The sequence below is a fragment of the Xiphophorus maculatus genome, chromosome 18 (genome assembly GCF_002775205.1).
Source record: "Xiphophorus maculatus strain JP 163 A chromosome 18, X_maculatus-5.0-male, whole genome shotgun sequence".
Lineage (NCBI taxonomy): Eukaryota > Metazoa > Chordata > Actinopteri > Cyprinodontiformes > Poeciliidae > Xiphophorus > Xiphophorus maculatus.
In genome coordinates, this window is record NC_036460.1 from 20,909,895 (window position 1) to 20,935,574 (window position 25,680).

Genomic DNA, 25,680 nt, shown 5'->3' on the forward strand with positions numbered 1-25,680 from the left:
AAATGACCCACGTTCAAAGAAAATACTAAAGTCCGGCTGCTTAATGGCAAAAATAATAAAAATAATAATAATAAAAAACGTTTTGCACAGTTGCATCTTCAAACGGACCTTTAACTAAAAGCACATGCTATCTTACTTTTATTGAAAACCAGATAAATGTTATGTGATTTAAACTGTTGTCAGAACTGGGAACCAATCGATTCTTCTTACTTTTTTCTTTAGGTAAAGCTAAACAAAAGAGAGCTTTTGATGTGAGTGACTTTCAGACTTCTCTGCAACTCCCAGCGTGTTTCAGGAAGTCCCATAAATAATTCGGATACTTAAAGCTGAACTCACAGACAATGTTGATTGACGCTATTGTCTTGTTTGACCTGCCGGCAGCATTTGTCTTTGGAAAAGGTTTCAGGATTCCAGGTTATCCGGGGCGCCACATGGTCATGTGGGCTCAGCTGTTGCTCCTCGGCTAAGTTTGCATCAAATGTTGGCTCCAAAGCGTCAGAGTGAGATCATGCTTTTAACTCTGCAGTGTTCCTCCCAATGCCACGCAGAGACAGAGAGATTCACAAATGCTTTGTTTTTAAGTGATATCTGTGCAGCTGGTGTTTGGGTGCAGCGCATCATTTCCCTGATAAACCAGAATAATGGCTGTGCACTTGGGACCAGGAATTGTTGAAACAAAGCGTTTCCTTTCCCAGTTTGATCTTTCTCTCGATGCGAATAACATCCATTATCTCCATTACCTGGGTCAATACAGCAGTTCAGGGGATCGAGAGGGCTTGTTACTGCTTGAGAAAGCTCTCAGGGCTTCCTGCTGCTGCTGTAGAGGCCATTTTGTGGACGCGCGCTAAGTAGCAGCCGATGATTGTTTGTATACTGTTGCTCCAGTAAAAGAATCAGCCCGCAGACACATCCTCACATCAACAGCTTTTGTTGCAGCAGTGAGTGGCTTAACTTGTGTTTACACTGAAAAATGACAAAAGGAAGGAGACAGGAAGTAACGTTTTAGTTTAGTTCACTCTCCCTTATCAGAGAGTTAACCGCAGCCTTGTCTTTTAAAACTCGTAGGGAACCAGTGATTAAGTCAAGTCCTTGTCACTTTTTAGTTTTTCAGCTTTAATATTTTTTCATAATGATAATTTTATAATTTACAAAGGTTAATGGTTTGGATGAAAGTTGGAAACTGCCATCTGTCCTCTCCTCTTATCACATTTTACATGTGAGTTGCACACATAGGAGCTGTCCCTCTTAATTGCCACTGAAACAATTTTATTTCCTTTTTTTTGCATATAGTTTAGTTTAACCATTATATCAAACTAAATGAAGGAATTAAATGAAATGAACAAATCTCAAAAGGGTTTAAGTAGAGTAATATTCGCCTCTGGGGAAATAGTTTATTAATCCCTAGAGGGGAAATTCACATTTTGGCACAGCCTGAAAAATAACAAAAATCAAACAAACTCCCTGGGTAGACAGGTGCCTGAGGCTGCAGTTCTGCTTTTTCTATTTGGATCCCCCAGGTCCTGACTGTCAGTTTTTCTGGAAGGACAATAACAAATAAAATCTTTGTCATCACTCATTTCTTCAATTTTGTTTCAGCTTCAGGAAAGTCTTTCATCCCGACGCTAGTGGCGTCAAAGAAACAAATGGCCTCGTTTGCAACGAGACGTTTCATCTCAGAGCGATTATTATTTGCCTGAGGGCCAAATTCATTTTTATGGATCAGGTTTTAGCTCACCTCAGCTAGCAGAGAATCCGAGGAGCCAAACTTTCCTCTGACTCCCAGAGGTGTTGACGTCCTCTCATCAGACACACAGCTGGGCACACCGGCTGCTTCCCCTCCCCACGCTCAAACACAAACAAAACACACAAAGCGAACAAAAGTCAACCTCGCTCTGCCACTAGTTAGCTACAGGTTGCCATTTCTCGTCCAACGGTGGCTGAATTTGAGCAGATTTTTTGTTGTTGCTCATTGTGATTATTAATGACTCCGTCTATCAGTTTGTCTTTCAAAGTAAACATTTTTCTGTCTGAGCTGGAAGAACCAATAAATGTGGCAGAGAGAAAAATATCTCCCTTTGACTAAGCTTTCAGAGCTGGTTGTTGGCAATAAAATTTAATTAGCTGCTATAAAAATAAATAGTGTCTTTAAATTAAGGGGAATCGCTCTGTGGACTGTACAGATACAGTAACTAGGTGCTAGCAACATGTGTATGCTTTTTTTTTTTTGATTCCATTCATAATCTGATTAAGAACCATCTGGATTTCATTCAGGTTCTACGTGACATCAATATAATTCGGACTTCAGTCTGATGTTTGCATTATGTCGGTTTTGTGTTTAGGTACAAAACCGACATTTTTGTCCTGACAGGGTGTTCTGCAACAAGAATGAGGAGGCAAATCTTGCACAATTTGGTGTTTCACTGGACCAGCTAGTCGCTAATTTGGAAAATTGTGCCTTTAAGAAGGAAACCAGGCATTTTTGGCCAACATAAACACAATCAAATGTGCAGTAATTTGCGCAAGGAAATCATCCAGACATACAGTAATTATTCCAAATATTCACGGTGACTGTGACTGTATACACATCGTACAAAGGATTGTGACAGTGAAGGAATGCCAGTGTTTTAATGAAGAACAATCTTTCAATCATCATCTGAAGGTTTGAACCAGCTGACAAAACACTGAACCCCACAATGTCCTAATCAGTCTCATATTTGCTTTTACTTTTATAATCTTAATTAGAGGCCTTCACTGGTATACTCTGTAATTTAGTTTTAAACTGATATTTTTGTCTGAGTTTGAAAGAAAAAATGTCCCTCCGGATGAAAACTTTGAAGTATCATTTCATGGTAGGTGATGAAAAATGCTAAGGAAATGAGAGTCTCATGCTTGATAACCTTTTGCTAAAAAAAAAAAATCATATACATAATATTATCAATCTAAACTTAGATCAAATTAAAATGAAATAAAGAAATAAAGTTAAGTAAATTAAGAAGAAATAAGGTTAAAAATGAAATTTTCTATGACAGTATTTAAACATATTTTACTGGCAATGTTTTGGATAAAACTTTCCCAATGTAGAAAATGTGATGGAAACCTTCTCTGTTGATGCGGTGTCAATGTTACATCCACAAAGTGAAAAGTGATCTTAGATATCACCTTTTTTCTGAAATTTTCAAAGTAATTAAAAACCACAGAGTTTCTGAAAGCTTTTACACGTGAAAGTCACTAAGGATGCTATTCAAGAAGAAAAAAAAAGTTCATATTCAAAATATTAGGGAATGTGGATATGATCCAAGCCTCCATGTGCAACCTGCAACATAATTTCTTTAAAAAATAACTTTATTATTTGACTGTAATCCTTTTTTGCAGCATGGGAGGAAAGTGGGGAGCTCAGTGGCACCACAGGAGGAAAGACTGGATTATAGCTGCCATGTTCAGCTTTCCTTTCTCTGAAAATATTTTCTACACTCTGAAACAGCCTTGTTGGAAATCAGAGCTGGTTCCGGAAATGGTTACGCCGCTCATTTACAATGCGTTCCACTGCAGGACCTAAGCTGGTTTGATGAAGCTGTGATTTGTGTCATGTCTGTTCCCTGTCACTTAGTTTTGCTAATTGTTCATGATAATAACAGTCTGCTGGGGAGTGTAATGAATGTAATTGTCCTCTGTGGGACTGATTGCTCACAGAGTTTTGTTCACGGCTGCAAAAACAAACCAAAGTAGCCGTAGTCTGTTGGATGATCCCCAAAATAAATGATAAAACAACAGCTGAGGAGGTCAGTAAAGACACTGTGATTATGTAAGAGGTGGAAAGGAGGATCAGGTCGCCAACTCTGAAGCAAAGATCAGAGAAATAATTTCTTATTTTAATCACTCCAACTTATTTTGACTCAGTTTAATCCAGAAAAAAACATAACGATTGAAAAGTGGAACATAAAGCTATTTCTTTGAATGTTCTTCATGGGTTGGAGTTTAAAACCATTTGTTGGATGTGCCGAAGCAAAAAAGCTCATAGCATAAATCTTTAGTATAAATTAAAGATCCACCTATCAGGGTTAACTAATTTGTAATGTCAGTCCATAGATGTGCTTTTGATTTCATATGCAAAACTTTAATTAAGATCTGATACAATACAAAACATTAAAATATTTTACTAAGTAACATCTCCACAACTAAAATCCCAGTGGATATGCTCTAAATAATGTAAATCCCTACCTTAACTCTAATATTTTATAACATTTCCAAATGGCTGCCTTTGCTGTAATCTATTTAGCCTTCCCGTTATCTGCTGAAAGTCTTGGTTTCTCTTACATCCACAACATATAAACTGTGAACATGACACTTTTAAATTACGTTTTATTTCTGTGCTTCCTTCGACCGTCTTTTTTATTTTGAATAATTCATTCTGGGTCTCCTTCCTGGAATACCAACAAACAGCTCGAAGAACATTCACCAATTCCCATCATCATCATCTCTGTTGCCCTTCCTAGCTTCTGACCAACCCTTTTCCAGGAAAAAGGAGGAAGAATGGCGATCGTTGGATATCTATTAACTATCAGTGGAGTTCCTATGTTAGCTTAGGGAAGAAAACAGCTTCACAAACCACGCAAAGATGTAGAAACATTAACAGATTGGGACTTTTTGACTCACTCGAGTTGGGTTTTGTGGGAGAGCTCATCCTCATCCACCGCCTTGACTTACACAACCTCACTTGTCTTCTCGTCACATTAAGTGCACATCATCTCATCGGTTCTCACAGATGTTGAGGTACTGAGACCAAGAGGAAATTTCTTTACTGGGTTTCATGATTGCTTGTGCGTATTTAAACATAAGACAAGTATGTACCAGTCATTTTCTCGTTTTGCTTCGGAAGGACTCCAGAAGCCTGTTTTCTTCCCCAGTTTGGGTCAAAGGTGATTTAATGGCTTTCAGACGAGCCATCTGCTCCTCCTCGTCAGTCACAGCGACTCCAATGTCAGAATGATGGCTTTATGGGGCAATGTGGCTGTAAGTGATAATTAACGGCCGGGGCGTCGGAAGGGTTGTACAAGAATGTTGAAATCAACCCTGTTTAAACTGTCAGGCAGGATATGAGACGCGTGATATATCGAACATGTGTGTGTGAAGATTTATTAACTTCGGTGTCATTGCAAAACTAAACTCTTATCTTAATTTGTAAGAATCTAAAGTAATTTATTCCTAACCCAACCCCAAGACTTTTGCATTCAACTATTTTGTTGCTGTAACAGTAACGCGTCTTCAGAGTTGCTGTTGCTTTATATGGTGGCTTTTTTTTTTTTATTGCTTTCTGCTTCATGCCTTAAATATCTACTTCCCTATGAAGACTTGCGGCTTCAAAGTCCTTCATGAGTACCTGTTTGGGAAAATATAGGAAAACTTTTGAAGGAACAATCTGTAGACTGAGGAGACAATCACTTCCTCGCTTTTGGACAATAATCCAAAGACTAGTAGGTCCAAAAATGAGTTTCCTTGTCAAAATTTGAACTTAAATCAGAGTGAGATGCTGTTGTAAAACCTTAAACATGTTGCTCACAAACCCAAAATGGCCGAATCATTGTGTCTCTCACTCAGTTATTACAAATCTGCTCCTGTCGATGTGGGACAAGCAGCTGTAGGGCTCAATGGACAATTACTACTTTACATCGGACCAGGTTTGTTTGGACAACCAGGTCAAAGTAGTTTGATCAGAAGCATTTCAGCAGAAACTGAGAAAATATTTTTTCACCACATGACCAAAGCACAGCACAATCTGACTTCTTGGGGTAATTTTCCTCATTTTTGATTGTTAAAACGTTTAACAGTTTAACATCAAAATATTAGAATGTGTAAAACGTGAAACAGCTGTATTTTTACTTTATATTGCAAGATCTTCACCGTTGACATTTTGTTAATATGAGCAGAGTTTTTGAAAACAAAACTGCTTCTCGATGATTGGCCTTCTGCAGCTGAAGGGAGAGTTGGCTTTTTAAATTTGTATGAGTTTAGTTTGGAGTCATCCTGCAACGCTGAAGTACCAGATCTGTTTACTGGAATAGTTTATCTGCTTTCAATCTACAGTAAGAATACAAGTAGAGTCTGATTGAAAAGCAGAGAGGACTACTCTTTCAGTGTTTTGTAACGATTGCTAAGACTGTGAATCCACATTTAAGGCAGTAATTGGTCCTCCATCTCAGGCTGCTGGGAAACCTTCTGATCTTTCTGTTCATGTGCTTCTCCTCCTTTGGGGTCAGCATCTCACAGACTTTCTCAGTTGCTGTTTGAAAGTGTTACCATTGTGTAAAATCCCCCTCCTAGCTGGGTTGAAGGGCATCGCCGCTTTCAGCTGGTCCTTCTTGTTCTCTAACGTGATCGAGATCAGACGTCAGCGGTTTGCTTGTTTACCAGGGTAGTTATGGCTAATAATTACAGCCGCTGGGGTGTTGAGTCATTAATAATCTCAGCATGATGGGAGCATATAAGAAGATTTGAGAGGAGAGGAAGTGATGCAGGCAGATCAGTCTGGGTGGGCTGCTGTTACTTAGATATGAGTCTGAAAGTCTCTGGGTTAGCTTTATCAAAAGATGTGAGTATTACAGCTGTCTGGGTGTTTTATTAACTGAGAGACATCAGAGCAAACGCTAGGAGTGTGTAGCTTTATGGAAACATCATCAGAAAGACGGGTGTTCAAAGTAATGTAAGTAGTTTTCACTGATTAGACAGAGACACTCTTCTACTTTTTTTCTTTCTAGCTGCTGAAAGACTTAGACATTTTTTCACCAACAGCGTCGCAGAGCATCGTTCATGAAAACGAAGAGCTGAAATTAGAAAGAGACGAGCTGATTTGAGGGTTTGAGGGAAATCTGAGCCTGTTTCTGTTTGACCGTTTTTGCTTCAAAAAATGATTTCTAACAAATCACAAGAAAAAAGTCCAGCATGAATATCACATGGCACACGTTGGTAAACCACTGATTTCCCCCCCCCCACCATCTCATTTTTCCCACCAGTCATTTTTATAACACTTTGGTATAAAAGTGAAGGATGCAAGTATATCAAGCATGTTTATTAATCTGAAACTAAATGTTGGTATGATGTTTATCTCAGAAAGAACATCATGCCGCTTAACTCTGAGTTTGCATGCTCCAACAGTGTTTTGATTGTGATCAGCTCATTTGAAGATTGCTTATCGGTTGTCATCACCTCTCTGATTTACTGAGAAGGTGCAGCCCTATTTCCTTCAAGTTGTATTAGACTAATGTCTAAATGAAAAGCAGTGAAAAGCTGCTTGAGTGATAAGAAAACTGTGTTGAACGCCAGCAGACAGTTAATGGGTTGATCAGTATCAGAACTGAGTTTCTGAACACAGAAGCTGCTGCCAATGTTTGCGTGATGTGATTTACTAAATTAGGTTTTGCACTAAAAACACTAAAATCTCTTTGCAGGTATCACAGAATGCTGCAAGAAGTTATCTACCTTCATACACATTTAATCATTTTTAGCCTTTTGAAGGCAAAAAAAGTTTCAGATGATCAAAGAAATATTAATATCTCATAAGATAAGCTATTATAAACAAAAGTGTGATTTTATTGGATAAAAGGAGAAACTAATTGTTCAACAAACCTGTTTGTCCCACTCTTTACTGCAAAAGCGAACATCAACATTTGTAAAAACTGTATATGAGTCATTTTGGTCCATTTTTCTTTGCTGACGAGCGTAAAGTGACAAGATAATGCACCTTTTCTACTTTGTGGTTCCTTCAATTAACTTATTGTGCATTTCTGAAGCAGCAGAGCAGGCCCAGACCACCACACTGCCACTACCATGTTTAACAGTAGATATAATGTTGGACATTTTCTGAAACGGTGTCAGTTTCACACAAGATGTTTTGGGATGAAGACCATCCAAAACGTTTCACAACTGTCTGGTCAGTTCACAGAATATTTTTCCTACAGTCTTGTTGATTATTGAGATTACCTATTTTTGGCAAATGAGAGATGCTCTTTGTATTTTTTGGGGGGGGGTCAGCTGTAGTTTTGCACTTTTGGAGTAATTTGTTGTACCACTGTTCCGTGATTTCTTCCACTTTAATTAAGGCTCTCACTTTGGTTCAGTGCTTCCCAGACACATACTGTATGTCAGTGAGTTTCTCAACTGTCTTTGAATCATTTCAGATCTGGGCATAATCTGGTGCTTTCTGGGATCTTTTAGCCCACTTCATGTTGTCTGATAAGTTGTGTTTCAACGATTGCTGGATTCGGCAGGGGCCAATGACAGTCATGGAATAAAATAAAAGATGCATTCCTGTGGGACTCTTTTGTCAAACTAAAAGTAGTAGGTATTAAACACTTTATTAAGTTCCCATTTATGTAGTAATGTGATTTTGATGCAATTTTCAAATTTTTAATAGTTTTCAATAGTTGTTAGCAGAAAATGATCACAATTAACAAAAATAGAGAGTGCAAAGGATAAGTCTCTGTCTATATAATGTGTTTGATTTGGTAAATTGAGATACTGAAACAAATTAACTTTTCAATAATAATCTAATCTAATAAATGTGACTGCATACTGGATCATTTATCCAGGCTGGATAAATGAAATTGATAGTTTCCAATATGAAAACTGCCTTATATGTTTACCTAGGTTATCAGTCTTTATGATGATCAAAGTAAGTGTGGCAGAAAAAGCAAAAATAGAAAAAAATTTGTAAGTGGGTAAACACCTTTTCAGAGCATTAAATAAGTATTTAAGTTTTGTACGTTTCTGTGTGTTTTCTATTGTCTCATCACAACACAAAGCAAAGCAAACGTCTGATCCTCACTCTCATTTGGGAGCTGCAAAAGTAGAAACCCGTTTGAATCCCCAACTCATCTCCAGTCAGGTCAAAACACTGTTAATAATTCATGCCTCTCTTCAAAACAATGCTGTGATGGACAAAACGTTCCTTCCCCTCTAATGGAGGCTGCTGAAGATTCAGTTTTGAGCCAGTGCCACTGACTCCTCAGGCCAACTTTGAGGCAACAAAAAAGGATAAATTATGTGCCAGTGCTGTCAAAATTACTTACTCAGCAGTCTTGTTTTTAATAAGTCGATTAGAGTAAATGTTTGGGTAGGCATTTTAAATGTTCTTCTATCAGCGGTTATCATGATTAGCACAGTTAGCACCACCAGCTTTATAAAAACAATCATTACCATGTGAATATTTTAGATAAGATAGATTCTTTGAAAAAACCCAAAATGTTCCTGAACAAAGTACAGAAGAAACAACAAATTAAAAAGATGATTGTTGTACTCTGCCTACCCTTCATATTACCTACAAATAGTCCAGCTCTCTCTTGATCTTCCACAACCTCCATAATTAGTTTCTCCCAGTTTTTGTGTTTCCTCTGTCTTCACTCATACTGAAGCTCTTCCCTCATTAATAGTCTCTGGATCAAAGACTGACGCTGTCAGCTTGACCTGCCAGTTGTTAGCATGGTGCACTCACTGATTGGAAACAGGCCGGATTTACAAGATTTTCTAATTGGCTTCTTTTGGGTAAGGATCAATGACAACAGGGCAGATGTGTCTCTTTTGGGAACAAAATAACATTAAAAACTCAATGTAGGTGTGTCCATGGCACATCATACAGCTCTGGAAGAAATTAAGAGACCACTGCAAAAATGATCACTGCTCCCATTTTACTCTTTATAGGTAAATGTTTGAGTAAAACAAACATTGTTCTTTTATTCTGTGAACTACTGACTATAAACTGAAGCAAAAATTTTGTATTCATGTGCAGAAAATGAGAAATGGTCAAAGTAACAAAAAAGATGCAGTGCTTTCAGACCACAAATAATGCAAAGAAAACAAGTTTATATTCATTTAGAAACAACAAAGTGAGGTTTTAACTCAGGAGGAGTTCAGAAATCAATATTTGGTGGAATAATCATGAGGTTTTCGCTGGGATTCAGTGCAGTTTTTGAAAGTTTTTCCAGATCTGTATGTTTGTATTTCTTGTTTTACGACATAAATCTTTCTGCTATTGTTTTTCTTTAAGCAACGTTTGCCGAATGCTGTGTCTAATATTTAGCTTTCTGTAGCTTAGAATGAAGGTTGTCAGTAATTCTGCAGCCTCAACTCACAGTGGATAAATAATCATGCAGATGAATGATGGGTGGAAATACACTCATACTTATTGTTTATTCTCTTGTCACGCACCAGCTGGAAACTTAACAATGTAGATGACACGAGCAACTTGCACCATTACTGCTCACAATGCTGATAGTCTTAGTTTGGTCTGCCATTTAGATAAGTTCATAAACACCTGCAGAGAAAGGAGCGAAAGGCAGCAGAACAATTACTTATTATAAACGGGGGAAAAAACAGTTGGGAGTCATTGTTGCACCTTCTACCAAAAAAGGCAAAGAGCTTCTGCCGAGGACCTCATCCTGTGCGCGTTTGGCCAGAGAGCTCTCAGTGTGTGGCTGCTCGCATCTGCGCTTGTGTGTAATCTATCTTTAGCCCTAATATGCCAGCAGCAAGCGGCGCACATCTCATAGTTTAGAAGCCATGTCATGAGACTCCTCTCGCTCCCCGTCTGAATTTCTGTATCGTCACAATCTGAATAGCAGAAAAATATTGTCCCTGCTGGCCTTTCTCATACAGCGTGTGTTGTTTTATTGCTGCCTGCTCACAGAGTGGCTGACATGGAGACCATTTGGTGGACTGGAACGTGGGAAAGAGGATGGAGGGGGAGTTTGTACCATCATGGGAGCAGGCATGAGGAAATGGCCCACTGAGATCCACTCTGACACACACACACACAGAAAGGGAAGTAGGTGTAGGTTTGTGAGGTGGAATGTAATTCCCCATATTTATTTATTTTTTAATATTATGGGAGCCGTAGAGTAAAACATGGGAATATGACCGCATCCCACATGAAGTCCTAGATTAAACTCATTTATAATCTGTCTGTGTAAATGCGTGTGGAGGAGGGCGTATCAAAATATCTGAGAGTGGAAACTGAGTGAGGGGCACCAAGAAGTGCTGTAGATTGACTACCGGAGACCAGAGAACAGAATGAACTTCCTGTATGAACAAGGAAGTTCTTATCAAGGAGGAATTAGGCTCAGCTCGCAGAACGCTGTGCCACTTTTGGCAACCGAGTGTGTCGGGATCTTCATATCTGGGGTCTGAAGAGTCATGTGTGCTAACTTTCCACAATATTTGATGAAACAGACGGGAGACATCTGATAGCTACAATTATCTTGTAAAAAATGAAAAGCACGTAGAAAGTATCAGATGTTATCATTCCTAATGCGGAACAATATGTACTGATCCAGTCACAAAGGACTGTCAGAAAGCTGCTACACCTGAGGTTTCCTGATTTCACCCAAAAATCCAGTATTTGATCAGCTGTAAAGAATCTCATTACCCATATTATAGACTATAGAGACTTAGATTTTCATCAAATTTAATAAATTATGTACTTAACACAAGCTTCTATATCTTGCTGAAAAGTAACTACGGAGCACACAGAAACCGGTTGGGATCATGAAATCAGCCTTCAACAATAATATAGCAACAGCAAGGTATTCTAATGCAGTGTAGCCCTTCTGACACCTTTAGATTTATATTTGGTGATTTAGTTTTAAAAGCTACATTTGATGAGTTGAAATACTCTTTGATATGGTTGTAAGACGAGGCCTTTTCCACTAAATGCATGTGCATTTCATTCAATATTGTGACAATATTAGTTTGTTGTAACAATCTGAGGGTGACATTTTTTTTTAATTTGATCTATTTTTCCATTTCTATTTTACATTTTTGTAATTTTGGTCTAGTTTCTAGTTGAAATATTTTATTACACTTGAAATAAGACAAAACTAACTTACCAGTCGGAGCACATAATTTCTTAAAATTGATGAAAAAGTACTTGTTCTATTGGGAGATTATTTCACTTACAGTAAAAACTTTTCCCCATGTCACAAGGGGAATAATCTGCCAACAGAACCAGTACTTTTTCATCAATACTAAGGATGTTACTTGTAAGTTAGTTTTGTCTTACTTCAAGTTTAATAAGACATTTGCCCTGGAAACTAGACCAAAAATAGTTGATAATATTTAATGTTTTTACATTGTGGTTTCACTAATCTGTGAACCTGTTTACTGGCAGGGGCAATTAAGTGATTCTGATTCTATGTGTATTCTTTAATTTGCTCTTGTTTGATGCAAAAGCAGCTTCAGTTAAACAGAGACTCGGTGGTATTTTATAGATGATGTTTTGTGTCACATATCTTGTGTGGACTACAACAAAGTGAAAAAGATGCTTTATTTCTTTGCATGGCTTTCAAACAAATTTCCTCAAGGAGAAATAAAAGATGAGACAAACTTGGACTGTCAGACCTAAACGAAAAATAAAGGCCTGATCAGGGCACCAGTAGAGAAAATGCTGTGAAGCCGGGTCTTTAATGTTTTACTTAGTGGCAGCTGTTACAAGGAACAGAGTTTATATTTACTACTTCAATTTAAACCTCCTGTATTGACAACGCTGTTGCCAGGAGTGAGTCTCATCTGGAGCTTTCTTTGCGTTTCTGTTGTACGGCTTGTGAGTCAGCAGAGATACTTTTGAGGACGGAGCGTGGAGCTCTGGGAACCGAGCAATGACCTTTACAACAGGTGGTCTGCTGAAACCACATGCACCATCACATCATCAGGAGAAACTGGAGAGCAGTGTGACTCCCTCCTCCTCCTCCTCCCTGTTGTGTGGTCTGCTCCTCTGATCCTCTCCTCTCTATGTACATTCCTAGTCTCCACTATCGTTCCCTCATTCTGAGGAGTCGTTAACCGTTGTTTTTTTTTAGTTTGTTTCATAAAGGCACGCCGGGTGGATGCTGCTGGCATTTGGCTCCGGATCCCAGGAGGATCTATGTATGTTGTAAGGGAAAGTGTCTGACACATGACTGTGACAAGATCACCTTGTTTTCCCATGAGGCTTTGTGGGAATGTGCAGCTTGGTTGGCACAGCTGCCACCATCCGTCTCTTTGCCGCTGCACACAGCAATGAAAACATCACCTGAACCCAGCGGACGCCACAGTTGGAGTCTCTCACGGTGCTGAACGGTTCAGTAAATGATAACGTCGAGACCTGCATCCATCGATCAGATTACACACCATATCACACATTTTTTTCAGTGGCTTTGGTGCATTTCTCAGAGCAGAATTGAAATTCTCAAATCTTCAAATCATTGTGTCAGTCGTGCACATAATGCAAGCGGTTATGTGCAATTCTTTACTTTTTCCTACATTTTCATTGACGTGATCTTTGTTCGATCGTCTCAACCTCCACAACATTTAAGAATAAAAGTCCTAACATGCAAAAAGGCTTAAACAAGCGTAGACTTGTATTAAAACACGAGTCTAAGAGTTTCTTTAAATATACAGTACAGACCAAACGTTTGGACACACCTTCTAATTCAATGGGTTTTCTTTATTTTCATGACTATTTATAAGGCAAGAAATCCCACTTATTAACCTGACAGGGCAGGTTGACCTATGAAGTGAAAACCATTTCAGGTGACGACCTCTTGAAGCTCATCAAGAAAATGCAGAGTGTGTGCAAAGCAGTAATCACAGCAAAAGGTTGCTACTTTGAAGAAACTAGAATATAAGGGGTATTTTCAGTTGTTTTACACTTTTTTGTTTAGTGCATATTTTCACATGTGTTATTCATAGTTTTGATGCCTTCAGTGTGAATCTACAATGTCAATAGTCATGAAAATAAAGGAAACTCATTGAATTAAAAGGTGTGTCCAAACTTTTGGTCTGTACTGTATATTTAGATGGAAACGTAGCTGACAGAGAACATGCCTAGCTTCATTTACTGCACTTTAAGAAAACGTATTTGTCCCATCAGACGATCAAGTCACATTTTTGCTTCTGTCTTAATGAACAAATCTTCCAGAGCATCATAAGTCGCCCTTATAGAGACTGTAGAGTATTGTGGTGTTATTAATGGTAAGAAGAAACATAAAACAAATATCGCATGTAGACGGTGTTGCTTTAAGGCCAACACTCCCCAAGAGAAAGCAAATTACTTCTTTTACTTGAGGCAACAAGAACTTTGTTCTTGTTGGCCACAACCTTTCATACTTCACAAGAGCCAATGTGCAGAGGTCCCAGGAAGTGTCTCCGATTGCACTGTGCCCTCCTCATATTTTTCAGACATCAAGTAAAAAAAATATTCTGCTCAGAATATGTGTCAAGAACAAGCTGTCCAAAACCAGGGTGGCAAGAACAGAATGAAGTCATTTAGCATTTGGAGCCCTGAGGTAGAAGACATTTCTCTGTTCTTGTGGTTTATGAGTTAATCTATACAAAGACATGGTGACAAAGTAACTATTTGATGTTTCCAATTTGAATCAAGAGTTCGTACTTAGAGCCTGCAGTCAAGGAGTTGAGAAACATTCTGACTTTTTTATTACTTCTTCTATAAGATAGATAGATAGATAGCATTTATTGTCATTGAACAGAATTCAACGAAATTTCCATTGCAGCTCCCGTGCAAAAGGTCAAATATATACAGTATAAATAAGCAAACACACAATAATAATAATAACAATATATACAACTAAATTAACTAAAGGCACTCAACCACACCAAAGAAGTAGCAGCAGGTCCAATTATGGCAAAGTACAGATAATGTGACAGTGCAAAGTGCAGAACAATATGGCTGTGTGGGGGTGGGGGATATGTATGTGTGACTGCGAGGTTATGATATGTGTGGGAGGGGGGGGCGGCAGGGAGTAATGGCTCTGATGGCTGTGGGGAAGAAACTGTTTCTCAGTCTATTTGTTGTAGTCCGTATATTCCTGTACCGCTTGCCTGATGGCAGCGGCACAAACAGTCTGTGGCCTGGGTGGCTGGGATCCATGGCTATGGATCCAGCTCTCTTCTTGACCCGGTCTGTGTAAATGGAGTCCAGGTCTGGGAGGGGGCATCCCACAATGCCTTGTGCTGTTCTCACCACCCGTGTCAGTTGTTTCCTCTCCAGTGCTGTGCAGCTGCCATACCACACAGTCATGTTGAGGCAGAGGATGCTCTCGATCATCGCCCTGTAAAAGTTCACGAGCAGCCGTGAGGAAAGTCCAGCCCGTCTCAGTTTCCTGAGGAAGAAGAGCCTTTGTTGTGCTTTCTTCACCAGGTGGGAGGTGTTTGTGTTCCAGGAGAGGTCAGACGTGATGTGGAGGCCCAGGAACTTGATGTTGTCCACACGTTCCACCACTTCTCCATCTATGAGAAGGGGAGTGTGAGCCGTCCTCCTGGACCTTCTTAACTGCGCACTGTGAATCCAGACAAATTGGTGATATGATAAAACAGATATTTTTATCTGTAGAAGGCGTGTATTTTGATTATCTGCCGCAGCTGTAAAGCTCGGTAAGTCAGAGAGTAAGAAAATAATGAGATAAAAATATGAGCATGACCTTAAAACTCCCACTACGTTGTGAGTCATGGCTGACTGCGGTTTTGTTTTTTCTTCCCTTTGGAAAATATAAAAAAGAATCTGACTTCTTGGTAAACTTTAGTGCGCACCCAACCTGTCAGGATGTAGATAGACTGCAGCTTGGGGTTACACTGCACACACAGCGGTGCAGAAAACATTACATTGCAAGATATATTGCAACACTTTTAAAAGTTCAAGCTTTATTTGCTGATATTGAATAGCTGTGCTGTTGAAAAATGTAAGCAGAAACTTTCTTTTAATTATTTCTTGGGTTATTTCTGGATGCACATCCAATTCAGTCTGGTTTCCATACCCTGTTTTTGAATTTGTGGTGTTGGCATTTACTGCTCAGCATAGTAAAAAATAAAATAAAATAAAGTCCTTTAAGCATTTTAAAAGTTTACTCTGAATGCAACTTGTATAAATAAAATCAAGAATCCATAGAGTTTCATTTCAGGGTTTCATGACAAAATCCCTGCAGCTCTGTGGAGAGCATGTCAAAGAGACTTAGTGCGGCAGCCGGACATAAAGGTTGTCATTTCAAAAATGGCCACACATTAAGTATATTTATTGATATCTGGTGTAGAAAAATCATCATTCTTTCATTTTAGTGACCTATTCATGGTGTTTCAGACTGCAGACTGCTGAGGGCGATTCATGGAGCAGTGAGAGGCGTCTGAGCTCTACATCTTGTGTGAGACATGCGTGCGTGCGTGTGTGTTAAAAGGCCCCAGGGTGTGTGTGGCTGCATGGATGTGATTGATGAACATGTGACAAGGACCTCAGTGTTTGTGTCTTCAAGAGTTTCTTGTTGCATTCTTCTGCCCTGTTTAGAAGTGGGTGGGACGGCTGGTTGGCTGCATCTCTAGTTTCTTAAAGTAAAGCTTAAACGTGACATATCAGATTATAAAATAATATTCTTTTTGCCTAGAAATCAGTATAAATTTAACGGTGGATAGAGAGAACAACTCAAATGTTTAAGGCATCCCTATTTTTTCAAACCTTTCTTTCAAGAAGAAAGACTTTCTGTTATTTATTTCTTGTTTTTCAAAGTCAGGATTCCCACACAGGGACGGGAAAATGCCACAATTACAGCAGTGTCACGGTTTGGTTTCATCTAGTCCAATTTGTGCCCAGACAGTTTTGCTCTGCATGTCATTTTGTCAATTAATTTATATTCCAACATCAAAACTTCCTTCATGTTTTTGAAGATTCTGTGTTTAATTAAAAGTGAAATTTCATGTACTTAACTGAAATGGCTGGGATCAGGCTTTTTATCATTTGACATTAATTGTATTTTTTCTTTCATTTTCACTTCAGCTTTTGTGTCTGGCCATGAAAGATGAGAGTGCGGTGAATGTGGAAATCATAAAAAAAGAGGCCAAGTGGAAGTCAAAACAGGTGTCAAGAGTAACTTCTGGTGCGGATAAAAAGCGTCTACAAATCGTACATCTTTAATAAAAAACAGAGGAATCCGGTGTCAACACAGGCTGAGAAATGTCCTCCCTTTCATTTTAGCCTTGTTAGTCAGTCTTCGCTCTTTCAAATTCTCTCAAGTGACTTTTATTTACATCCATGTAACCCAGTGGCTGACGGAGCCACTGGTTTCCCATGCTCCCTCTCTCTCGTGTCCCGCAGTCCGGCTGCTGTTTCTGTTGCCAGTCAGGTCAGCTTGCTGTAAGTTTGCTCTGTCGTGTAACCAAACAAGCCTGAGAGGCCGTTCTTATTGTTAGACGTGACAGAGGTGAAAAACACGCCACAGAGCGCGGTTGCTTTGTCAAATCAGCGTACGAGAGAGTGCATTCTGCCTTCAAACATAGAAACCAGGACAACAAACACAAAGATTTTATCTGTAACTCGATGGAATACACAGCTCATTATTTTTAAGATGATTATAATCATGATCCCATGTGCTGTCCGGCTTCATGTTTGTGCTCCAGCTGCACAGTCACTTGACGAGATAATGAGTAGATAATGGAAATTCAATCTCGGTTCATGACCCATTACACCCAGGCACATAAAAATCCCTTGAACACAACGTTTATTACGGTAGAGCTTCAGCTTTGTTTTTTGTAAAAAGAGAAAATGTATTTCATGAAAAAGGGTTTTCAGCAGGGAAATACTTGCTATGTAAATATTAATGTAGTTCCATAAAAAAAACTAACCTTGTGTCAGGCGAGACTGATTACATAAAGACGCCGCAATGCAAACAGAACAGCATGCTCCCTCTTTGGTATAAACGCTCATGCCTGCTGCCTGCAGAACAGGAGAAGAAAGTCTGCTTTTCATTCACTGAACGTTTTTTTTTTGTTTGGAAACTCGTGAATGAGGCGCAGCAGACCTGGAAGTTTGTCATGTGCTCTCCTGCCCACCGTGTAATAAAATGTTTATGGCCTGAATCTGGTCTGATCAATGGATGCTGATTTGGACTAAATATTTTTTGCTCTTTCCCAACATTCGAGCTTTAAATCTGTAAAAAAATGTACCTTTTGTTTGCGCTGAGTAGCGTTTTTAACATTTTATTGACGTTGTTGCTGAAAATGTTACTTAACTGATGGATCGGGATTATTTATTTTCACGTGAATGACCGCTCTGACCTCTTTCACACAAAGGGTAGAACACATATTGTGCACAGAAGTATGTTGAGATCCAAAGTATTTACCACTTTTTTGTACCAGGAGCTATTTTTGGTTAAATGTTATTCCCCCGCTGCCTGAAGAACCGTTACAAATCTGAAATGAATCTGCTGGTGCTCTGGTGACGCTTCAGAGGACAAAGAAGGGAGCAGAACAACACCTAGCTTCACCACTAGAAAACCTGCACATCTAGGTTTTCTAATATATTCAGCGTTGAAAATAAACTCTATAAATCAGACACAAGATAGTCATCAGGACCAGCCACAGTCTATTAGACTTTTTAAATTACGCTGCTGCCAATAAGATATTGTAACCATTTACCTTGCTGTCTGTAAACAAGGTACAGACCCTGAAAGTAAGAACTTTACTGTCATTTGAGCTTATTAAATGGGTTAATGCTTAACTATTATTAAACTATTTAACTATCTATCCCTAAAACTGAGGCATGGAAAATAATTGATGTTCTAAACTGGAATTAGGGCGGAGAGAGGGATTCATTCATACCGTTCTGGTGGTTTCATCCTGTTGCAACTCGGAAAACATGCTGAGGTCCAAAGAAGTAAGGAGTCCCGCAGTCCGATAAAAATGTGGAAAAAAATAGTAGACTGGATTAATATGAAGATTTGAAAAAATGAATAATAATCCCCAAAAAATAATTAAATTGGGATGAATGGTAAATCTAGAGAAATTACTATACAAGAAAAAACATAGTAATCCAAAAAAGTAGTAAGTAAAAAAAAATAAAAGTAAAATATAATGATACCAATCTGGGGGGAGGGTTAATTGGAAGAAGTAATAAAATTAGATACATTTTAGAAAAGATACTACTGGAAGAAATTGGAAATGGAAGGGGGAAACTGTTTATTAATATTGTGTTGTAAGTATCTGTTCAATAGAAATACCTTTATAAACTTAATGTTATCAGTTGAATACCATATTTAAAAATTTAGAGGCGCCGCCTTTTCAGGAACAAGGATTGTTCTTTTTTTATACTGAATCTTCAATTTGGTTCTAAATCCTGCTGTGGGTTCTGGCACAATCTGAATTGAAGTTTCTGCAGGGAAACAAAAACTCCTACTTTAATTTTTCTTCAGCATTCGAATAATTGGGACCGTTTTACTGGAACCTGAGCTCCTGTCCCGCTTCTTGGTCCTTAAAAGCACATTATTCCTGGACGCCATCAATCATGTCACTGACCTTTCCTCTGCATGAGGCTATGTGGCTGCGTACTGCAACCTCAACTTTAGCTTTTTCCATCCTAGCCATTTTCTGTCATCTGTAATTACTTGCTTTAGTGTGAAACGGTTGATAAACACAACAGGAATATGACATGACAGAGACTGCATGTTCTGAGTTTGACACCCTCCTTATTGTTGTTAAATCATGGTAGTTTTCAAACCTTTGTTCATTTCAGTCTGACAGCCTTTCTCGTGGCAGGAAACAATAACACAAACTTGCCTGTCAAACATATTTGATAAAAGCAAAGGAATCCAAAAAGTGGGAACTTAAGGAGGTTTCTTTTTTTGCTGCTGTAATTATGCAGCCTTCATGGGGAGCTGAGGCCTCAGTGCTTTCTAAATCAATTAGAGCTCTGGACAGTAATCTGCCGCGAATGGCAGCTAATGTGCCGAAGGTGAGCGTCCTCTTCTCTCTCTCGCTGATAGCCATCTGTGGTCTGGGCTCAGTGCCAGAGCGGAGCGGAGTGAGCGGCAGGTCGACGGCCGACTGTTACTGAAACCATCACAGGGACAAAGTCAAAACAGATCCCATCCTTTGAGCTCCACACGCCTCATCTCATCAGTCTGCCTGTCAGAGAGATGACTGCTGCTACATCTGGAAAACACTCAGAGGCGAATTTCTTGTTTTTGTTTTTGTTATTACAGTCGTAGATGAAGGTTTTGGCATAAATGTGTTTTCAGCTTCAGTTCATTATATATTTACATTAGCACACAGATGCATATAAAGTCTTGTGACTTGTTTAGAAAATGTAACTTTATAACAAATCAAACATCCCCTTGATTTGGGGATGGGTTTCCCAAATCAAGAGAGGAAACCCATATGAAGAGTTTCCTCTCTTCATATGGACATAATGACCTGTGACAGAATGAGCTCAATTCACCCTATTAAAGAGAGATTGCTATAAAAGAGGAGCAGGTGTGGCTGAAGTCATTGTATTCTTCTGAGCACCCGTCATCAAAATGGCCTCACATGTGCAAGGAGAATGTTTATTTTGCACGTCTCGATTTTACATTATTCTTTTGTAGCAACTTCATGGATCACCAATCCCACGCCAAAAACGTCCAGTACGTGTTTAGATCAATGCCTGCTGTAGGCTAGGATGCAAGATCAAAGATGAAAACTCAAGTTTTAGTGAATTTCTGAAGTTGCTGAGTAAAAATGTCTTGCCATCACAACCAGAACCAGAATTTTTCTTCTCATCTTAATTGTCTCCCATATTTATTGAAATGAAACTGTCTTGAGTTTAAAAGCTATACCTGAGTGAGTTTCTGGACACTGATAGGACTGATATAAAGGTAGAAAATAGTTGATAAAATAAATTTAATTATAGCCTTCCGGCCAAGTCAGGCTTGTAAAGGAGAGCATGTTGAAATGACGGATTAAAAAAAAGTCCAAAAAGGTCTGCCTGACTTTAGGACTGTCTCATCCTGAGAGATGAGAAACAGAATCGTGTTTAAACCACTGGAGAGCTTCCTCAACACTGGCAGCAAGTGGATGTGAGCGCATTTACAAGCAGATTGAGGCCTTTTCCTTTGTAAAATATCTTTGATGAAAAAGACCAGAAGTAAACGACTTCAGTCCAATAAGAACAGCAAGAGCTGAGTGAAGAAGTGGAATTCTGCAGGAAATTAAAGGACGGATCACAGAAGGCAGGATTCATTCCTGTAGTGAATCCTTCCTCCCATCGAGAGGAAAAATAAATGCTGCAGTGGATAAAACGTTGAACTTCTCCTCCTGGAGGTGGAGTGCCGTGTCACAAGGCAAAAGCGATGATGAAGTGGTTAAAAGATACCAACGTAGCTTTGTCATTTAAAACGATTGTGATCAACTCCAAACTCTACCGAGGCAGGAATCATCACTCGGTCGGAAGCCTTTCAGACATCTGGCATGAAGAATAATTTAAGAACAATTGCAAATGCAATTGTGTTTAGTATAAAATAAAAACATTTTAAAAATCAGGCTGAATATTTCCTCTTCATGCAGTAGGTGAGGAAAAGCTTCGTTATCTCTGACAGAAACTGATTATGCTGTCAAGACCGGACACAAGCTCTGTTGGAAATGACTTCCTCTTGGGGTTATCTTATCTTCTGCAAGAAGTGTACTCACTGCAGGCTCTAGCACGCCTCACCCTTAAGAGCACCTAATTTTGTGGAGTCATAAGATTTGCAACATTAATTTTTTTTTATTTTTCTTTCATTAACTTGTAGGAAGATATTAGGTTTTTCCTCTGACCTCTTGATTATCTTCTAAGCTTATTTTTCATATCTTGCATCCTTTCTCCATCAACCCATTACTGCCAGATGCAACATCCGCTCGTTTCCAACCTCTTTAAACCATTTTCCGTGACGTCCATGTTTCCAGCGAACACAAAACTACTTTGGAAAAATTTTCACAAACATTTAGATGAAGTAAAAAGCAAGACGCTTTCCAGTCAAGTCTTAAGTTTTAACTTTTAGACTAAAATTGTGAAATGCCTTCATGCTCTATCGGGAGTTATTTCATTATTGTGTTTTTGGAGCATGCCTTTGGCTTTAAAATATAACATTGTCTTTCTGCAGGGTAAAATGTAGATTTAGTTTATGCAGTTAATTAATTTTTTTACACTCAAATCTAATACTGGGAATTACTGATGAAGTAAAGTTGCAAAACTGACTAAACTTTGACACATAGTTGGATGGGGCCCACATACAAAGGATCTCCAGTGAAATTTGAACCGGAGCTTTTGTGTCGGCCACACCATCTGTTGCAGGAGTCTGGGGATAAATAAGAAAATTAACTGGCTTTGTGATGGAGTCTCTATCCTGTAAACAATAAGCTCCCCACAAATGAGCGCTTAATTTTAACCAGTACCTTCTGACCACAAACTGAATGTCTGAGAGGTTAAGTAACATCATTAATGTTGCTCATTATCGCTGTGTGTGTAAAAGCTGTGTTTGCATTGCAAATGTGCGCAAATCTTTGTCTATACTTGGCTAATGTAAAAAAAACCCAAAAAAACCCACACAATTTTGCAATTTCCATTAAGCAAATTTCCATCCATCCATCTTCTTCCGCTTATCCGGGGTCGGGTCACAGGGGTAGCAGCTACAGAAGGGAGGCCCAGACTTCCCTCTCCCCAGCCACTTCTTCCAGCTCTTCCGGGGGAATCCCGAGGCGTTCCCAGGCCAGCCAAGAGACATAGTCCCTCCAGCGTGTCCTGGGTCTTCCCCGGGGCCTCCTCCCGGTGGGACGTGCTCGGAACACCTCACCAGGGAGGCGTCCAGGAGGCATCCTGACCAGATGCCCGAGCCACCTCAACTGGCTCCTCTCAATGTGAAGGAGCAGCGGCTCTACTCTGAGTCCCTCCTGGATGACTGAGCTTCTCACCCTATCTCTAAGGGAGAGCCCAGACACCCTACGGAGAAAACCCATTTCGGCCGCTTGTATCCGCTAAGCAAATTTATTTTTGTAATTTCAATTACAACAATTTAATAGTTAACTGAAACACAGCTTGTGACCATAAGAGAGGGAGAAAGAGAGAGAAGCATTATTTTCTTAAACTTTTCCATCTACATCTTATGTCAGCATCTAGCGTGTAGGTTTTCAAATTCTTTGAGAAAGATAATAGAAAAACTTTACCGTACTGTATTAAGTTGACTGTTTTTAACATCTCCTTCCCTGTTTAAAAGGATCTTTCTAAATAAACAGCTCTGATGCGGCTGTGGAAAACAAATTTCCATTTTAGGGAAACAGACATCAGAGGAATGTGAAGGATCCACACCGGTGCTTTCTAGTCAACAGCCGATGCACCAAGGCACTTTGTCCAGTGATTTCCAATGTTCCCTACTCAAAAGTATCAATAGTACTTAAAAATATGTGCAAAGCAGAAACCCAGCAACCTATTTCATCTCAGAAGACTTCTGCAAGACATGCTGAAAGTGATGCGCTCTCTCGGCGTCTTGCATCCTGAATGATGCATCTCGACATGTCATACGTTTTTAAAATCACCTCACTGGCTCAGAAAACAGCCATCTTTCACTTCATCCAGTACCAACTACCACACAGAAAAGTGTTGTTGCACTTATTGTGCATTCACTGGTCGGAAAAAAGGTTGGATTTCTCATTTTTAACCATCACAGGTAGATTTCAATTATTGATCATGTGAGAAATATGACAGACAGATGATGAAAATAGAGAGTAGTTTTGCCTCCACATTCAATAAGAGTCCAGTCAAAGTAAATAATTACGTTTGTTATTAAATGAGGAGGCTGCTGCCAAAAAAAGAGGATGCTCAGCTCTTTTTGTGTCACACTGATTAAGCTGTAAATCAATGTGTGCTAATAGCTGCAGTACCTCTGACATGAACGCTGGACAAATTCCAAATGAAATGTGACGTCGCTGTCAGAGTTTTTAGAGATCAGGATTTTTCTTGTAGGTGCTGCAGTTCCTCCTAGGTGGTGGGGGGGTTGAGGCCTGGCAAGTGGGTCAAGAGTGCTGCTCTTCCATCGTTAATGGCCAGGAAATGTCTATGTCGTAGAAACTAATTGGATTTTCTTACCAGGAAAGCATCTATACGGCTCCATTAGCCAGGAGTAAACAGCGACATGCAGCTGAGTGAGAGACAGGTGGGGTAATGCAGAACGAGGCAGGAATGCATGCTGGGTTGTTTTTGCAGAAGAAATTAGAGGATTGGCTCAAACAAAATAAATGTACTTTATATTTTCACACAATTACAGAAAAACATACAATATTATGGATAAAATCTTTAAAGATCAACATACACACATTTTCTTTCAATAAGAAAAACGTGGCTTTCATAAGTAAATAAACTTCTGTTTTATTTTTACCTTTAAAAACATTTGAAATTGATTACCTTGTTCTCTACTTTTAGTCCAGTGCAGAGGTAATTTAGCAAATAAAGAAATAATTAATTTTAATTAATTAAAATAGCATATTTAAGCACATGGTTAGCAAAAGTCAGCCAGAAAGACAGCAAAAGCTAAACGCCCAGTTCTGGCTATGAAGTGGTGTTTTCCTGCCCATTGAGGAGATTCCCACAGAGCTCTGTTCAACTTGCAGCAACAATTTATAGCAGCAAACCTCTGAAGGTCACTGGGCTTCTTCTATGCCCCGAACTCCTATGCATCAACTCAAACAATGTGGCTCCAAGTGTACTTGAGGGTCCCCACAGACTAGAAAGGACGGTCAATTCAGGGGAAGCTAAAGGCGGGAAAAACCTTGGTTCCTCACAGACAGATCATGAAGGAACAGTGGTGCTACTATGCTGCCTGTAAATCAGGCCTTTCTTCCTGTGTGAGGGTGCCATGCTGGAATGTGGTGCATTTATGTGTACATGGGTGGGCTTCTCATTCCTACCATAGCATCCCCCTCTTTTTCTTTTGCCCATCAGGGCTTTCCTCCTTTTTACTGATTTACATTTCTTACTTGAGTTTGTACAAAAATATTAAATAAAGATGATGATGATGGTGGTGATTCTGGGCAGTCTTAACACTTTTGTTCACAGAACTGAACAATTTCGTCTTCGGCCTTGCATATTTGAAGTAAAAAGCTGTTTTAAAAAGTCTCGTTATCCTATGTATCCTATGTTATGGATACTAATGGTAATAATTCAAACAACTAGAGCCTTTTTACATTTGGTCACATTATAACAAACCAGACTGCATTTTATTGGGATTTAGCAAAACTGAACTTTGTGGCTTTCATGTAAAACATTGCGTTTGGCAGAAAACGCACCCTGGGTATCCACCCTGAACACAACAACCCTACTGAGAAGCATGGAGGTGGCATCATATAATGATGTTAGGAGACTTTTGTTCAGCGGGGTTCAGGGAGTTTATGAGATGATTGGGGAAGAACTGAGTACAGAGCATTCCAGGAAGAAAAGCCATTAAAAGCTGTAAAAGATTGGGGTAGAGGTTTGCATTTCAGCAAGTCAAAATAAACACAACAGGCAGAATGCTTTAGAACAAAGTATTTATGATTGGACCAGTCGAAGCCCAGATCTGAATTTATGTGAGAATCTGTAGGAAGGTCTGGAAATAGATACAGGCAATCTGAGTGAGCTTGAGTTATTAGTTTTGGAAAGTAGGAGGATGGGTAAAAGTCTCTAGTCAAACTACATCTGAAAATACATTCAGCTGCAAATACATCAAAAGTTGGTTTTCCAAAGTATTTATGAAAGAGAGTCGAGTACAGCACATCCCTCATCTTTCACTATTCAAATTGTAATAAGTACATAAACCCTTTTAACTAATACTTTTGCACTAGTTTGAGTTGGCCTGTAATATGAAAACATAATAAAATATCTAGACTTTTGAGTATAAA

General features: G+C 39.1%; 1 protein-coding gene across 3 annotated transcripts in view; it reads left to right on the forward strand.

Moving 5' to 3' along the window:
- mcam (melanoma cell adhesion molecule) overlaps positions 1-25,680 on the forward strand; it is a 40,808-nt gene that overhangs the window by 4,816 nt on the left and 10,312 nt on the right. The gene's annotated exons all lie outside the window — the stretch shown is intronic.